Genomic DNA, 19,540 nt, shown 5'->3' with positions numbered 1-19,540 from the left:
CTTTTATATGTCTCCACAAGGTAAGAATTGTCAAGGGAAATGGAGAGTGATATGCCTCTCATAAATTATTGCAGAGCTAACAGGCAACATTAAGTTGCCTCAGATGAGATCAGGCTTGTCATTTGCTATAGACAGTGGAGGTACACAAAAACACCAACAGGCACACAACTGATAACATAGTCTATTTTTCTAGGACAATTTTTCCCAAAAGTAAAAAGACAACAGTGAGTATTGATTTTCAGAATTATTTTTCCTTAGTTTAGTTTAGAAGCTCTGGTCCAGTCTTAAGGCTTTTACTTCAGTTTTTACTTTTCTCGTTTCAGTCTAACATGATAGTCTAAGAAAAGATGCTTTTGTTCCAATTCTGGGTTTCAAATTATATAATTTTAGTGAGATTATTTTATTTAAAAATAAGAAGGGTTGAAGTACAAGCTACCTATACTTCAATTTTAGTTCAAGGGTTTGTTACATCAGATGTAGACATCTATACCTTAAGCATGTAAAATCCCTTCACAATCAGTCAACACTTCCAGATTGTCAAAGAAATTTTTGACCATGGCTTTAACTGTCACATTAAACTGAAATTGGACAAGATATTCAACAGTTATACAGCCCTGCCATAAAGAAATGTAGACCAACTTGATAGCCTTCTATGATGGTATAACTGGTTGGCTAAATGAACGGAGAGCAGTGAGTGTCATTTACCTTGACTTCACACCATCTCCCATCACATCTTCATAGGAAAGCTAATGCAGTGTGGCTTGGATGAGTGGACAGTGAGGTGGATAGAGAACTGTCTGAACGACAGAGCCCAGAGAGTGATGATCAATGGCCATGAAACTGAGTTGGAGGCCTGTGGCCAGTGGAGTTCCACAGGCATCGGTTCTGTGGCCAGTCTTGTTCAATATTTTCATCAACAACCTGGATGAGGAGACAGTGTACTCTCAGCAAGTTCACTGAAGACATCAAACTGGGAGGACTGCCTGATTCTCCAGAAGGCTGTGCTGCCATTCAGCGGGATCTCGACTGGCTTGACAGCTTGGGCAGAGAGGAACCTCATGAGGTTCAACAAGGACAAGTGCAGAGTCCTGCATCTGGGAAGGAACAACCTCATGCACCAGTACAGGCTGGGGATTGACCTGCTGAAGAGCAGCTCTGCAGAGAGAGACCTGGGAGTCCTGATTGACAATAAACTAACCATGAGCCAGCAATATGCCCTTGTGGCCAAGAAGGTCAATGGCATCCTGAGATGCATCAAGAAGAGTATGGGCCAGCAGTTGGAGGGAGGTTCTTCTCTCCTTCTCCTCTGCCCTGGTGATGCCTCATCTGGAGTACTGTGTTCAGTTTTGGTCTCTCCAGCTCAGGAGAAAGGAGACACTTCTGGAGACAGTCCAGTAGAGTACTATCAAGCTGAAGATTGGAGTACTTTTCTTATGAGGAAAGGCTGAGAGACCTGGGGCTGTTGAGACTCATCAACGCTTACGAATACCTCAAATGTATATTTCAAGAGGATGGGGCAACATTTTTTTCTGTAGTGTCCAGTGACAGGGGTAGGCATAAAGGACATAAGCTGGATCACAGTTTCACTCAAACACAAGGAAAATCTTTTTTACTGTGAGAGTGACAGAGCACTGGCACAGACTGCCTAGGGGAGGTGTGAATTCTTCTTCTTTGAAGATTCTGAAAACTCATCTGTATGAGTCCTTATGTGACCTGATCTAGATGGATCTGCTTTAGCAGGGATTTTGGACTATATGATGTCTAGAGGTCTCTTCCAACTTATATCATTCTATGATTCTATGAAATGCACATGTATTATGATAGAGAACAGCGGTTTTGTCTGCTCAGATACCAGGAAAAAAAAATATATATTTGAAAATGCTGCTCAGTGAATATGATTTTAAATTTTTATCATATTCTGACACTGTATTTTAGATACAGTCTTTGAATGTTTGTGAATCACATTGTGAGGTTGAAAAATCTCTAGGTTTTGGTTAGATTTGAGATATATCTTACAAAATAATCAGACCTGCATGCAAAGCTTTACCCTGTAGTTCACAGCATGGAAATGAAGTCCAATACAGACAAACCATATTCAGAGAAAGAGAGCTTAATATCTTTTTCTTTTATCTTATTATGCCTCCAGCACAATTTTGCATTACAGTAATTTCAGTGCTAATTCCTCCATTTATTTGAAGGTTCTCTAAGTGCACTCTCAAGAATTCATTTTATTACCTATGATTATCAATTAACTAGAGAGAAGTAAAGTGTGTCTCTTATTTATATCAATATGTTATCAATTCTTTAGTATTTTGTTCTGTTATATCAGAGATTTGTTAGATACACTGTATCTTAAATGCCTTACTTAGTACTTTAAGCCTCTTGATTAGCATCCCAATCTAATATTTGTCTCTCGTGCGTTCCTATTGTCTTAACGATCTTAAAACTTAATGGTAATTCCAGACCTTTATTTCTGTCTCACATTAGAAAGGTGTTACCTGCACAAGTGGAATGTTGGGGTTATGCTTAGATGACTTCTTGTTAGACTGATCTATTATAAAGAATGAATTTGTTCACAGTTATGTGACATGTTACTGAATTTCTCAATGCCATATGGTCTTAGTGCAGAAAAGTTAGACAGTACCAAGGAATGATCCTGGAGCTATGTCAGTTTTGTTACTAAAGTAGTAGTGTCTGCAATGCTTTTGTCTAGTGCTGGTCACTAATTCACCAATTTATAAGCTTGGCTATTTCCATGGCACTGTTCTGAATAATCCACTGTTTGGATGCATCTGTTTTGCTTTAGATGAGAACAGAATTTAATAGAACATTTTTGCTGTGTTTATTGACTTCAGTGCTACTTAGCTTCAGCATAAGGGAATATGCCTCTACATATTTAACTTATGAAAGGAGTGAGTTAAAGCTCTTTATTTTCCTTGACCTTCTCCTTGAGTCCACACTACTGGATGCATTATTTTTTATCAACTATTTTGGGAAGCAGTCCGACTTCAGATGCTTATAAATTATGGAAAGATATGCTGTCACACCTAGAAAAGACTTTTCAGAATGGAGCACTTAACTGCTTGACAATGTTCAGGCAATTGATTTTGAACTCATCTGTTGTGAAAGAAAGGTAAGTATTGTGTTACTGAATTTAATCTCTATTGATTACTATGTAACTAAAAATTTACAGTACTAAGATAGTCATCTAGGTGTTTCACCTAAGAATAGATTTCAAAACACCTTGGTATGTGGGGTAGACTCCCCACAAAATGCTTGAAGAATGCAACTCTATAATGATAACTCCAGAGCCACTAGACTGAGGAACAACAATCTTGGCCTCTCAAATAAAATATAATGATATGAAATATAGGTAGATTTAAGATGCAATATATCTGAAGAACTTTTCTGTATTACTCTATTTTTCCTTACTTGACTCAGATTTCAGTCCTGATCTTCTGTGGTAGCTCTTTCTTTACAGTACTTAGCTGCTGAAAATGTAGGAGGGGTTGTTCTTATTTTTTCCACATATATTTTTATTAAATAGATCAGACATTTCTATACTTTCTGTGCATGTGAATATTTTGATGTTATTTGTCATACTACACAGTGTGCTTGAAGTAAGAGTGAATCTCTCTTTCTATGAAATCTAGCTGTGCCAGTATGTGTTCTTTATATTTATTATTCTCATGTAGAAATACATTTCTATTGAATTAGGAAGTTCCCTCTAAAGGCCATTTATTATATTTCCTTCAGCTCTCGACTGTGCTTTCAAATTTCTACCAAATAATCTTCTATTGAACCTTCCTATTTTATCATGTTTTCTGTACTCAAAAATTACCATCTATATGCATTCTTATTTTATTCAAAGTGTAGTCTCACCAAGAAAAGGTGGTTTTTTTTTTTCATCCCAGACAAAGCTATGAGAACAAAACATAGTGAGATTTTTCCTCACTTTTTGTGGAAAACAAAATATTTTTCCTACTAGAAATGCCTTCTTTTTTTGACATCCCAGGCTTTAATCCTCATGATAAAAGTATTGCAAAGTTTTAATTTACTAGATTGGGAGAAAAAAATATCTTCAACAGCAACAGATTGGAGGGGTTTTGTGATTTCTTAATATGCATATTTTCTGGAAGTGGTTTGTCTGAAGCCATATTTAATTTCTTTTTTCTTCCTCGTTTCTCATACAAGTAAATAAACATAACACCAATAACGAAGCTTTTGTATGATAATGGGACAGTAAATCTCCATTTAAGTGACACATAGAATTAAGGAAAATGAGAGATAGTCTACATGATCGTCTATGGAAAGAACTTGACAGGATGTGAAGACAGGGTGTATGAATGTTGTTCATATTGACCTGTCATTTTCAAGTAGTTTGCTAAGAAAATCTACACATTCCAACAAGGATTAATTCTTTTTTATTATTGATGCACAAGCTGAATTCACAAGGAGACTATGAATTTGTGGCCAGCAAAGGGTGATTGTAACTAACTGCTACTCATATCCTGAAGATGAGGTAATTGGCCCTAACTGTGCTGAATTGCAGTGAATAAGCATCTGGGCCAAGCTGCTAGCTGCGTACTAAAAGCAGTCTTATGCAAACACTTCAGTAGAAGTGAAACTTTTATGAAGTATGTCAAAGGAAGTTTAGAATTTTTTGCATTAGAATCATAGCATTGTTTCAGCTAGAAGAGACCTTTAAGGTCATCATGTCCAGCCTCTGTCTTAACTCTATCAGCCGCTAGATCATTTCCCTAACTACAACATCCAAACATTTATTAAACACCTCCAGGGACAATGAGTCCATCATCTCCCTGGGCAGCCCATTCTAATGCCTGACCACCCTTTCAGTAAAGAAATTCCTCCTAACATCCAGCCTGAACCTCCCCTGGCACAACTTGAGGCCGTTTCCTCTTGTTCTTTTGCTTGTCACTAGGGAGACCAGACCAACCACTGCCTCATTGCAACTTCCTTTCAGGTAGTTGTAGAGAGTGATAAGGTCTCCCTTGAGTCTTCTTTTCTGCAGGCTAAACAGCCCCAGATACTTCAGCCATTCCTCACGAGACATGCTCCAAATCCTTTCCTAGCTTGGAAGCCCACCTCTGTATCCTCTCTAGCACCTCAATGTCCTTCTTGCAGAGAGGAGCCCAAAGCTGCACACAGTATTCAAGGTGTGGCAATTTTAACTTTAAAGGGGAATAGTTAGTTATGTTGGGAATTATTGGAAAAGTGTATTAGTCATATTCCAACAGAAATATCTCTGAGGTTGTTCTGATGTCCTGACTGAGGAAAGTCTGCTACTGTTGCATATATCCAAAGTAATGTATATGCCAAAACAATAATTTTATGTTTTATCAGAACGATATGTAATTTGATATATATTTTTCTAACAAATTTGATGTCTATTGTCATGGATTTCCATAACAACAGAATCACTAGCCAGTGGTGAAAACCAGCAATATATCTTAAAAGTCTGCAGTTTCACAGTTTTGATTGTCATCCATTTTTATTCTTTAACATACTGAACCATGTCATGCAATTTCCTCTCTATTCTGGACATTAAAAAAACAATCCAAATAGACAATGCAGAGTATATGCATAATTAAATCACATAGAATCATAGAATGGTAAGGATTGGAAAGGACCTTTAGAGATCATCTAGTCTAACTCTCCTGTTAAAGCAGGTCTGCCTAGATCAGGTCACACAGAAATGTGCACAGGCGGATTTTGAAGACCTCCAGAGAAAAAGGTCTCCCAGAATCTCCAGAATCTCTCCCAGAATTTCTCCTAGAATTCACAATGGAGAAATGGAGGATAAAAAAATGAGATGGAAAAAGAAGTAAAAATATATGCATATACAATATTTATTTAAAGGAAATATAGAGAAAAGTCTTCATCTGTATAGATTCCAGAAGAGCTAGATACAGATGTCAGAGATTTTGTGGTTTATACAGTGACTAATAATTGAAAAAAAAAAAAGGAACTTTATTTTCAAAGATGATATTCCACATGTTTCCGTGGTAACCAGAGCATTCGTCCATATTGAAGTGAATTTTTTAATCTTTTAAAAGTCATTTTTATTGTTAGTATTTTTTCCATGTTTTGACTTAGAAGTGATAAGTGTTAAAATTTACTGAATTATATGTTTGATGTTTCAAGGAACTACCTGAAAAAGAACGCCTATGTAATTTCATGCAAATTGTTTAGTCGCATAACAAGGTGAAGGCAGGGGTTGGGGGAAAAATAAAGTTTTAATTTCCAGAAAAACAACCAGCTCTACAATAATTGCCATGTAGTTAAACCATTCATACTCTTTAGTGCTAAGCCTGTGGTGTCGCAGGGTTAAAGCACTTGATCGAATGCCCAAATACATAATCATGCTATTGTTGGCAACTGGGTCATGGGGAAAAATATGACTCCCAATTTTCATATGTGCAAAGAATCTGCCATTGTTACCTTGCATTGTTAGTAGGAACACAAACCTCTTATGATTTTTAATGTAATTCAAATCTTGGTTTTTGTATTTGTTTCCTTGTAGGTGTGGGTGACTTCTAATATTTAATTTTGAAAGTCTGAGTTAGACAGAAATCCTTTTATTTTTTTTATCCTTATCCTTATCTTTACCAGCTGCTGGAGATTGAGAATAATGCTGAACACATTTTTCTTTAATATCATCCCAGATATTTTAGAACGTACATTGGCATCAATCACATAAGAGGGGAATAGGAAGACCTCTCTCTGTTACTGTGCAGTGGGTGTATTAGAAGGGCTGTGGTTAGTAGGTTGAGAAAGGTTCTCCTTCCCTCCTACTCTGCCCTCGTGAGACCATATCTGGAATATTGTGTCCAGTTCTGGGCCCCTCAGTTCAAGAAGGACAGGGAGCTGCTGGAGAGAGTTCAGTGCAGGGCCACCAAGATGATGAAAGGAGTGGAGCATCTCCCTTATGATGAAAGGCTGAGGGAGCTGGGACTGTTTAGCTTGGAGGACACTGAGGAGTGACCTCATTAATGTTTAGAAATACGTAAGAGGTGGTTGTTAGGAGCATGGAGCCAGGCTGTTCTCACTGATGTCCAATGATAGGACAAGGAGCAATGAGTATAAGCTGATTCCAAAGAAATACAAGGAAGAATTTTTTCCCTGTGAGGATGAGGGAGCACTGGAACCCACATGTGTTGTGGAGTCTCCTTCTCTGTGGTCATTCAAAACCCACCTGGACGAGTTCCTGTGTGACTTATTTTAGGTGATCCTGCTCTGGCAAGGGGATTGGACTAGATGATCTTTCAAGGTCCCTCCCAGCTCTTGAGATTCTGTGACATTTTGATATTCTATGACATATTAGTATATTGGGCACTCAAGTTAGATATTGCAGTACTAATTTTTAAATGAAGAAACCATAGCTTAGAGTTTCTTTATGTAATCACTATCCATTTACTCAGTGATAGGGCAAACATCACTAATATCACAGAATTACAGAATCATAGAATGGTAGGAGTTGGAAAGGACCTTCAGAGATCATCTAGTCCAACCCCCCTACAGAAATAGGTCCACCTAGATCAAGTCCCACAGAAATGTGTCCAGTTAGGTTTTGAATGTCAGATCATGTCTCTGATGATTGCTTGGGAAACTTTCAGTTTAGAAATATGCAATGTGTGAGAGTGTTGGCCTGGTAGCTTTTCATATTTAGCCTATCAGCTCTGCAAACCTTGGTGTAGTCACAGAATCCTGTATCTCTCTATGTACACATACTCAGTTGTGTATCTAACAATATATGTTTATGTGATACATCTAAAGTTTTTTAGTGTTGTGCTTTGACAAACTTTGCAGTCATTTATTTATTGTCTCTTAAATGTATTTCTTAATGAAAAAAACCAAATTTATGACTGCAAAGAAACATGAAAGAACAGAAGAAAAGGAAATATAGGTGAAGAGTTTGATGGCATGGTAAATGCCAAACAAGAAATAGACAAACTGAACACAATAAATCTTAAAACTAATATCCAGTTGAAGGAAATACAGTAAAAAATCTTCATTCTGAGGTTTTGGAAAGTATAAAAAAGTAGCTTTAAGCAAGTAAATGAGAAGACATTAACCTATTGGGACAAGAATACAGAAGCAAAAGGTTACAGCTCTACGATTGTCTCTCTAGATAAAATCATACAGATATTCCTTTTAAATCATAGAATCACAGAATGGTAGGGGTTGGAAGGGACCTTTAGACATCATCTAGTCCAACCGCCCCGCAGAAGCAGGTTGATCTAGATCAGGTCTCATAGGAACACATCCAGGTGGATCTTGAAGACCTCCAAGGAAGGAGACTCCACAGTCTCCCTGGGCGGTCTGTGCTAGGGCTCCCTCACCCACACGGTAAATTAAGGTTTTTTTATATTTAAATGGAAATTTTGTGTTCCAGCTTCATCCCATTACACCTTGTCTTCCTGTTGCTAACTACTATAGAAAGAAGGGATGTCCCAACATCCCAACATCCACCATTTAGATATTTATAAATGTTAACAAGATCTCACCTCAGTCTCCTCTTCTCCAGGCTGAACAGCCCCAGATCTCACAGCCTTGCCTCATAAGGAAGATGTTCCAGTCCCCTGATCATCTTGGTGGCCCTAAGCTGGACTCTTTCCAGTAGTTCTCTGTGCCTTTTGAACTGGGGAGTCCAGAGCTGGACACAGGACTCCAGATGAGGCTTCACCAGGGCAGAGTAGAGGGGGAAGTCAATCTCCCTTGACCTGCTGGCCACACTCTTTTTGATGCATCCCAGGATGCCATTGATCATCTTGGCTATGAGGGCACATTGCTGGATCATATTTAGTTTATTGTCAACCAGGACTCCCAGGTCTCTCTCTGCAGAGCTGCTCTTTAGCAGTTTGACCCCCAGCCTGTACTGGTGCATGAGGTTGTTCCTTTCCACATACAGGACTCTGCACTTGTCCTTGTTGAACCTCATGAGGTTCCTCTCTGTCCAACTCTCAAGCCAGTCAAGATCCTGCTGAATGACAGCACAAATCTTGGTAATCCCTGATGCCTCTGATAAGGAATGTTAGAAAGGGCTAAAATTTGCTTTTCTAAAGAAAGAGTAATGTAACATAGGAGAATTGAAGAGATAATGACATAGAATATTCTTTCTAAATGTGTAGAGGATGGTTTTGCATTCCCAAAACACTAAATTAAATAGCACATATCCAGGTCTTAGAATTCAAGAGATATTCAACTTCAGGATGGTGAAGTCAAAGAGAGCATTTGATGTCAGCCAAGTAATTGAACAAAACTGTTACATTTATATTTAAAGAAACCACAACCAAGCCAACAAAAAATTGTTTTGATCCAAAACAGAAGAATAGGAATGTAAAAACATAATTAACAACAATAAAATCTAAAATTCCAATCCAAAACTTAACTGTTACCTCTTTAGATACAGTATTATTTTGGAAAAAAAATGTGAAATATACATGATAAGTAGAAATATTTACAAAATTTTGATTTAAAGACTACATAGGACAGGTAGAAAGAAATATTTAGAGCTAACAAAATAATTATAGATCCCAGTCGAATATTCTGGGGTTTTTTGTTTTAATTAATGTAATTAAGATGAATAGGAAATGAAACGAATAAGACCACATTCTTGAATTCTTAAATGATGATGAAGAAAAAATTGTGATAGAAAACCAAAATTATTTCAGTCCAAAAATATTTGAAGATGGATTTACTTATTGTTGCAGAAAATGCTGTTCCCAGCTGTGAAAAAGTTGGTCAGCTAACATAATAATGGTTTAAGATACACTGCATAAAGGCTACTTTTGTGACTTCACCCCAAGAGTTCATATATAATTGAGTAGGTTTTTTGTAGGAATTTTTTATCAACTGGATACTGTTGTTTAGGAAAGATGAGGCGGAATTAAATGTTCAATTGCTTTTATAGTCAGTTAAAAAAGTTTTCATTCATCTAATGTTCATCTTTTCTCAGTACTGACTATTGAAGTGAGGAATAAAGTAAGCTTAGAAATTTTTCATGTAGAGAAGTTACTTTGTGGTGTACTTTTTTATCATTAAAGCACCAGTGACCTCACTTTTTCTTTTTCTGTCACTTTCATTCTTTATTTCTTTCTTTGAAAATTCTTACTAGTCTTCACCATGTAAAGTCTATTTCTTGTTAGAAATCTTCAGTAGGTAGCATCTAAGCGTTGAGTGATGAAACTGCTCTAAATATGACTTTTTTCTAATTGCATTGTGCTTTTTAACAATGGAAATGAAGAAATTTATCTTTTTTTTCATTACTGTTCCTTCTTTTCTTGACTTCTAGGAAGTCAAAATGTTGCAACACTTGCATCAGCAAGTTGGCCAACACTTTCTTTAAGACAAGGGATTCCTTTGACTACTTGTCAGGTACAGTGGTGTAGGGTGCTGACATCAATTAATGTCTAAGGCAGGTTATACTTTTTGCTGAATTACAAAACTGAAGCAAACTGAATTTTTAGTGCACATACAATACATAAACTTTTGTGATTTACTCCACTCTTTTCTTTTCAGTTAACTGAAATTGGACACTTAGAAAAAAAAAACCTGAACAGACTTTTTTTCATTTCCTACTGACTGAACTATCTTAAGCCATAATATGTATCTGTGTTTTCTTCATCCAGACATAACTTCACAACAAAATATTTAGAAATTATGTAAATGTGTATGTTCACACATAAATATCACAAAACTCATATGCATATTATATATTTGTTTAATCTGGTAAAAATAATCTCTAGTGTAGATAAGTTAACAAAATAATTTGATTGCTGAAGACAAGAGAAACCATAGTAAAGAATTTAAATTTAATTTTTAAAATATTGAACAACAACTTCACATATTGTTTTCAAAAGATATGTGGAAGTATTTATTTTTGCTATAATTTCACAATACTTTGTCAACCTATCAATACCATCAAACAATTTGTATTGTTTGCATGGCACCTGGTTAAATTCAATTTAATATAGTTCACATATATTTATCCTCTATTTAAATATTCATTAAAATTTCAAATATCCCATTATGAAGTGGTCATTCCTTTTTTTTTTTTTTTTCATTTAACCTCTTTCCTAGTTTGTCAGTATCAACAGACTTCAATTAATTGAGCCTACATGTGTTTTCATCTGGTTTGGAAGTATCAAATTTCTTTCTTTCAAAACAAAACAAATTTATCTTTTACTAATTATTACATAGTCCTTAAAGATTATGTAAGGTGCATGAAGGGAGGGTGTGTGTTTGCTTGTTTGTTTGTTTACTGTCAAGAGAAAGATGCATTTCTGTATTATATAGACATATTCTGTTACAAAGCAAATTAATTGTAGTTAGAGTAATAGTAAGGTGATAACTGGACAGCAGAGACCAAAGCAGATAGCTCTATGTCTCTGACCTATTTGATATTCAATGTTCTGATGTATCATTGTGAAGCAAAGTCCCCTTGAAGTATATCATGCAAATTCCTTTCTCAAGTCAAGGGATTTTATATCATACAAATAATATGCAATAGAACAACTGCCAACACTGCTTACATGAAAAACTTATTGATCCTGCAATGCACAACAGTAAAAACTGTATTCTTTTTGCATAGTGTGTACCACATCTATCCACACAATTTAGTATTTACACAAAGAAACTTTCATTACAGGAATATTATCAGAATATTGCTGGAACTTGCTCACTGGCCTTAGTTTTGAAAAGCACTTGAAAATAGTTTAATTGAGACAATTATCAAATGGGAAGATTTCAATAAGTCTGAATCATTAAAGTCTAGAAAGCAGATAAAATGAGTCTTATCATGGAAAATATCAAGCCATATTTTTAATAGAAAAGTTCGTTGCCCTGCCTTTTAGGTCTGTGACATTATTGGATGTAACCAAACGTGCTGTGCAGAGTAATGTTGTCCAAATAAACCATATTTATCCTTTACTTCCCCAGCAGTTCTATTTATACTTTTATTCAGTGATATTATTTTTATCTTGAAACACATTAACTTCTCTTTCACTCAGTCAATCCAGACTACCAACTGTGCAAAGCATATTGTTCATTCCACCTGCAAATAATATCACTAAAACTCACAGCATCATCAGTTGATTTTATGACCCTTCACTGCAGTTTAATTGCTTTATTTGACTAAATAAAGTCTTAGCTGAAATTAACAACCTCAAGAGTCTTACATTTTTCTAAGGATACTTATTTCCTAGGTATCAATCAAAATATATTATAATGTTTTACCATCAGAGAGATTAATCTAACTGCCTTGATCACACAAATTACATCATCAAAACTGATATGTTTGTCTCCACAGTACAAGATACATTTCCTATGGCAAACATGAAAAATGGGTAAGTAAAAATTTCAACTCCAGTACTGGAACACCATCCAGAAGCAAAATATGCAGAAAAAAGATCAACAATACTTCAAACACATCTGTTCTCACTTCTTTTCATCATCTCTTGTGTCTATTTGGTACACGTTTTAGTTGACTGATTTTGCAAGGCACTTAGATAAGATGGATTTTCTTCTTAATTTTTGGTACCATTTTGTGAATGCAGACTTAACTAACTGATTAGACAATGTTGCACAACTTCTGTGTTAGGATCAAACACTTAATAACTTTAAAAAAAAAACCCAAAACAAACCTTAGAGAACACTATTTCTTTTCATTTAAACTTTCAAGTTCCAATATGATGATGTAATGTGAGTGTCTGCACCCTTCACATAGATTTTGAATCCAGAAGTATATGCGGTCTCCTTTTCTTCTTTGACCTCTGTGTATTATTTAGGAACATTTTGAAAAGAATGGTAACCGCCCTTCTTCTGTCCTTGCCTTTTTTTTTTTCTTTTTCTAAAAAGAGGCAAAAGAACAAAAGACAAAAAAAACATTTTCTTGAATCATGTAATTTTGCACTTCACTGCTGTAGTAAGCAGCACCTTCTCAAATGCTCAATGAAAGAAATTACTTTGCCTCTGTGCTCTGAAGCCTATAGAAGAAGACCTATATTCCCTAGTCTAGCTAACATAAGTTAATCTGGTTTAATGGTAAAATGAAAGATATACATTTCTTGGGTTATTTCTTTTTTTTTTTTTAATTTAGAAATTTGTATTAGAGGGATAATTTTAAGCAAAAATCAAAGCAGAAAAAGCTTCCCACTACTTCTTCCCCTCCAAAAGAAATTTCAGCCTGTGACAAATTCTCATAAGGGTGGAAGATATGACCATGTTAAAAGTAGATACTACTTGTCCTATATTACCTGTTCTGCACTAAGTTGACAGTTTCAATAAAGAAAGTATTAGAATTCCAGAGAGATCAAATATTCCACCTTGATATAATTTTACAAAATGAGGTTTTAAAATATTTCTTTTTACACTGGAACAAGAAAAAATGCTTTAAATGCAACCGAGAATCACTTTTGTCAGAATATCAATTTTCAAGTTGAAAATATTGCCTTTTGAATTCAATTTTCTTTTGGTCTGTTCCTGTTGCCTTTGGATTCTTGTTTTGTACTCCCTTGAGAAATACTAGGGTATTGACACTTTTCCTAAGACATTATCTTGTTTGCAATTCTTATTGAAACTATTGCATCTCTACAAAATACATCAGCTTCAATAAAATGTCAATCTCCATCTCATTCTAAGTAGCTTAATAGCTTTACTAACTGTGTGACAGCAGCAAAACTTGTTTCTCCAAAATTCTTGGTCTTGCCTCCAAGAACGTTTGTGTCATTTAATTTAGAGATAGCACAAAGATGTGACAGCACAAAGAGCCTTGCTAAGGTTTAATAGAAATATTTTAGCCTCTAAAATATTTTAGTGAGAGAAATCTTGGTATACTTGGAGGTTTTGTTAGTTTTTTTGATTGTCTTTCTCATAGAATACCAGAACAAAGCAGTTTATAAGGGACTTCAAAAAATCATCTAGTTCAACTATTTGTACTAAAAGGAGACTAGCTGAGACTATATAGCACTATGACCAATCACATCTTGAAAACCTCCATTGATGGATACTCCACCATAGATTGTTCCAATGAATGATTACTCTCACTGTAAAAAATTTCTTTCTTCTTTCAAGATGAAACCTTTGCAACTTGTACTCATTGCCCTTAGTCTTGCTCATGCAGATTTTTTTGAAGAGAGAGCTTTTGTCCTTTTTGTAACTGCCTTTTAATTTCTAGTGCACTGTGATGAAGATCTCCCTGAGTCTTCTCTTCTACAGGGACATAAGATCTAAGTCTTTCAGTTTTTTCCTCACAGGGTACTTTTTCCAGCCTTTTGACCACTTCCATGGCCCCCTCTTTGGACCCTCTCCAGTCTGTCTAAAATATTCTGAAATTATGGGGACGTGAACTGGGAATAGTACTCCAGGTGCAGTCTGATTTGCACTGAGTACAATGATCATGTCTGTATCTCTACTAGTATTGCCCCTGTGGATGCAGCTGAGGATCTTATTTGTCTTTGTTGTTGCAGCAGCAACAATTTAACTTTATTGCTGCACCACTGTACTGCTGAATCATGTCAAAGACAAATCTTGCCTGAGAGGTGCCTATGAACAAAGTGCATGATATTTCATTTACTATTGAGAATGATCCTGGAAGGCTTACAAAGGCCTGGAACTTAAACCATAACAGCTACTGCAAAGTTACTGCATTGAAAATTCTTACAAATGAATAGACAATAAAGGACGCATTTTCAAACAGTAATGAGAAAACATTAGCACAGCTAAATGCAGGTTTTCATGTTCCATTATTAGATAAAACTATTTTCACTTGATAAAACTACACTCATTTAACTTTGTGTAAATTATATTTCAAATAATCAAGCAATTTAGCATTTAATAGGATCCAGAGTTTAAGTATGTTTTAAATCATGTAGTCTTTCCCTAAGAGATGATGAGAATATCTTTGAACTGCTCATTAGATATTAAGACTAGTGTCTGTATGAGATGAAATTCAGACACCTGCTGAATAATATCTGAATGCTCAGGACTGCACAAGCAAGATTTACAATCATGTAAGAGTCCTTCTTCCTACATCTGTCTGAAAATCATTCATAGCACTACCATTATGATTATGAAGAGAAACTTGACAAAAAAGTTCAATAAATAACAGTTTAGTTTTCATTGAAAACAAAATTAAAGGGGAAAAAAATAATCCCATAAATTTTCCTTAAAACACCCAGGAGATTGTTAAGGAAGAAAGTTCAAGTGGATTTAGAATGTCTCCAGAGAAGGAGACTCCACAGCCCATATAGGCAGCCTGTTCTAGTGCTCTGTCACCCTCATCGTAAAGTTTTTCCTTATGTTTCAATGGAACCTCTTATGTAGTTATGTTCATTTTCCATTACTATGAAAAAGATCTTTTTTCCCTATAGAAGGGTAGGTAAAGTTTAAAGGACAGTCAGAGGGATAGGTGCTCTCAAAGCTTTTATGTCTTAGATCACCTATGTTTCTTGACATAACAATGATAATTCCATCATTTATCATTTAATGTTCTCTGAAGTACTATAAAGATAAGCATATAGCCTTTGTAAACAAACAAAAAAATCACTATAAAATACACGTCTTTTGAAATTGTGGATTTTAAAACCCTTTTTTGTTTTTAACATTAATGTAAATCAAGGTTATACTTGTAATAAACCCTTGTTTTATTAATTGCAAATACTTCATTTAAGTTAATGTCTTGGCATTTTTTTTCTTAGACAATCAGACCATTTTTCCTAGAACATTAAAAATAAACAAGTAGTTGCTAAGCAAGTCAAGGATATCAAAAACCTTTGGACTTATGTTCTTCTACTTCACAGACTATTTAATCTCTTTCCTGTGAAACACTAAGAAAATCTCCTTAGCTGAGCATCAAAAAAGAAGATATCACAATATTTCCCACCAGATCTTGTCTATCTTCTTTGTCCTGATGATCTGGAATACATGAAAGGAGTAAAACTCTCCACTTGTTTGCAGTGGAAAACAGACTGTCTTACTCCTAGCATCTGGCTGAAGCATGCAATATAATTATCTTCATGTCAAGTTGCAACTATTGTGAACATACTGAAGAAAGTGCAATACTTTGTGCTTTCTCCAGTATAAACAGCAATGAAAGCTCCAGCTCAATCCAGAAATCACCACAGCCAATCTACCTCCACAAACACGTTGCCAGTTTTTTCCAGAAATTGAATCAAAATATTTTAAAAAATTCTCCAAACAATGATCAATTGATTATCTATATTTATATGCAGTTTCAAAAATGAAAAACACTCCTTCTCAAGGTTTTTCCAATTCCATATCTCAGTACATGCCAAGTAATACCAGGAAAATGACACTTCTGATCACTTAAATCAATTTCTTCTAACAGATTATAAACATGGAAAGTTGTTTCTCTGTCTGTAATTTTCCTGCATTTTTTTAATATTTTTCATACCAAGACTACCAAGCTGCTTTTTTTCTGTATTGTTATTAAATCTCCTGCTAATGGAGAGATTGTCTTAGTAATCTCCACAACTCTTTATAGCTATGTCAGATTGTTTCTCTCACTTCAGAATCTTTAAGATCCATGTGGCAACAGCAGCAATTGCTTACAAGAAAAACTAATGCTAGGGAAGTATTTAATGTATTTCTAGCTGTCTTTAGTGCAATATAGCAGCTGGAAAAAAGGAAGAAATCTGCCATCCTGTGACCAGACAGCTCTCCAAGGGACAACATCAAGTGATCTGTGGTTCACTGGCAGTCCACAGACCCCAGTTTGCCTTAGGAAATGAATCACTGGTCTCATTATACTGGTAAATGCCTCAGGGCAACATAGAGGCAAAGAATTATTCTCTTCAAGGAATGCATTTTTGGGAAAATATCTGTAACTGGAGTGTGTTGAAGTCCTTAGGAAATCTTTTTCTCAAGAGACTACCTTATTACCTTTATGACTATACTGTCATTGAGTGCCAGAGAGAAGCCTGAACTGGAGCCCAGACGAGGTGAAAGAGTAGAGAGGAGTCAAGACCCTTTGAAATTCATCCTTTATTAAGTAAAATGACCCTCAGGCTTATTATAAAATTATTCTTTCAAAACTAAAGAAAAAATACATGGAATATAGATTTTCAAGAGTATAAAATTATTTGAAGAAAACTAAAAATATCTTCTCCTGTGTGTAGGAGGTTTGTCATTTACCTTTTTGTGAGAAAAGTATGTGGAATAACAGCATTTCTACAACTTTAACTTTACTAAAAATGTGCTGTCTATATCTATAAATGAAAACTTTTACATTAAAAGTCTGAGTTTGGCAAGGTATGTAGGAAAAAAAAAAAGCTTAAAAACTTACTTTTCACCAAAAATTCTCCCATTTTGGAGGGTAGAGGCTGTGACTTAAATATGAATAACAATCCACACTTAGAATTAAAGATATCAACATTCTCTTCAGTTACATTTCTGAGACTCTGAATCCAAGACTACCTTTATCTGATACCCACTAAACAAGAGAAAGATCCTCATTGGAAAAATGAGCTCATACCCATTCCTATATTTAAACACAAAAACAAATATATTCCAGTACAGGTGTGGTGAAGCCAAATTTTTCTGTAAATACATCTCTTATTGCATATAAAATGGGGCTTCTTACACAGTACTGTATTTTTTGACACTAGGTGATATATATTCATGATATGGTAATTTTCAGGCAAGAATCAGATTTTTATTGAGTAGGGTTTATTTCCTTTGATTTTTTTTTCCTTTCCTTTCTCTTTTCTTTGTTCTTAGTTAATGATTCTATGAACTGTCCAGTCATTTAGAAAAGTAACTTCAGTCACTGTTTGTGATACTGCTTTATCTCCGCTACTCTCCCATGTACTACCATACTGCTAAGCTGCCTTGGGTAAATAGGCACCTAAGATTTCAGGAAAAATCTTGCTCACTATAATCCCTGCTTTTATGGAAACAACTTCCTAAGACCTCTGTCTCAAGGGCATTTGTCATCCCATATTAAGGAGCACTTGCCAATGTAGTTGTTGAAGTCCATTGTAAGTCACTTCAGTGTAAGAGATTGATTCACAAACTTAAACCATCTCTTAAATCCCAGACACGTTTCCAAACTACTAAACTATGGAACATGCAAAGAGATTTTTCCCTCCATTCTACTGCTAAAAGCAGATCAATATAAATGAGGACTGAAAGACTGATTTGTCCAAATCCTGGATAAGCAAATTCAGTCTTAATAATTACTAAATGGACATGTAATTTAATAATCACTCTAAAAGCACTTCAGACACTGAAGATGACTTATTCTTGTTTTCAGAAAATAGTATGGGTTGGAAGGGACCTTTAGACATCATCTAGTCCAACCCCCTTGCAGAAGCAAATCCACATAGATCAGGTCATATAGGAAAGCATCCAGGAGGATCTCCAAGGAAGGAAACTCCAAAACCTCCCTAGGCAACCTGTGCCACTGCTCTGTCACTCCCAGAGTGAAATAGTTTTTTCTTATGTTTAAATGGAACTTTTTGTGTTCCATCCTCATCCCATTACCTCTTGTCCTGTTGCCAGATACAACAGAAAAAAAGGAATACTCCAACCTCCTGATACCATTTAGATATTTGTAAATACTAACAAAATCCCCTCTCAGTCTTCTCTTCTCCAGGCTGAACAGTCCCAGATCCCACAGCCTTGCCTCATAGGGAAGATGCTCCAGTACCCTGATTATCTTGGTGGCTCTCTGCTGAACTCTCCAGATATTCTCTGGCCCTCTTGAGATGATGAGCCCAGAACTGGACACAGGACTGCAGCAGAGGTCTCACCAGGGCAGAGTAGAGGGAGAGGAGAACCTCTCTCCACCTGCTGGCCCACACTCTTTCTGATGCATCCCAGGATGCCATTGGCCTTCCTGGCCACAAGGGAACATTGCTGGCTCATGATTAGTTTCTTATCAACCAACAGTCCCAGGTCACTCTGCAGAGTTGTTCTACAGCAGGTCAATCCTCAGCCTACACTGGTGCATGGTGTTATTCCTTCCCAGATGCAAGATTCTGCACTTGTCCTTGTTGAACCTCAGGAGGTTCCTCTCTGCCCAACTCTCAAGCCAGTTGAGATCCCTCTGAATGGCAGCACAGCTGTCTGGGGTATCATCCAATCCTCCCAGTTTGGTGTCATCAGCCAACTTGCTGAGGGTACACTCTGTCTCCTCATCCAGGTCGTTGATGAAGATGTTGAAGAAGACTGGCCCCAGAACCCATCCCTGTGGAACTCCACTGGCCACAGACCTCCAACTCGATTCTGTGTCATTGATCACAACCCTCTGGGCTCTGTCATTCAGACAGCTCTTGATCCATCTCACCATCCACTCATCCCAGTCACACTGCCTAAGCTTTCTGATGAGGATGTTATGGGAGACAGTGTCAAAAGCTTTGCTGAAGTCAAGGTAGATGACAACTGCTGCTCTGCCCTTATCTAGCCAGCTGGTTATGCACTCATAGAAGGATATCACGTTGGTCAAACAGGATTTCCCCTTGGTGAAGCTATGTTGACTCCCCCTGATAACCATCTT

The sequence above is a fragment of the Colius striatus genome, chromosome 2 (assembly GCF_028858725.1).
Source record: "Colius striatus isolate bColStr4 chromosome 2, bColStr4.1.hap1, whole genome shotgun sequence".
NCBI lineage: Eukaryota > Metazoa > Chordata > Aves > Coliiformes > Coliidae > Colius > Colius striatus.
Note: the sequence above shows the minus strand (reverse complement) of the source record.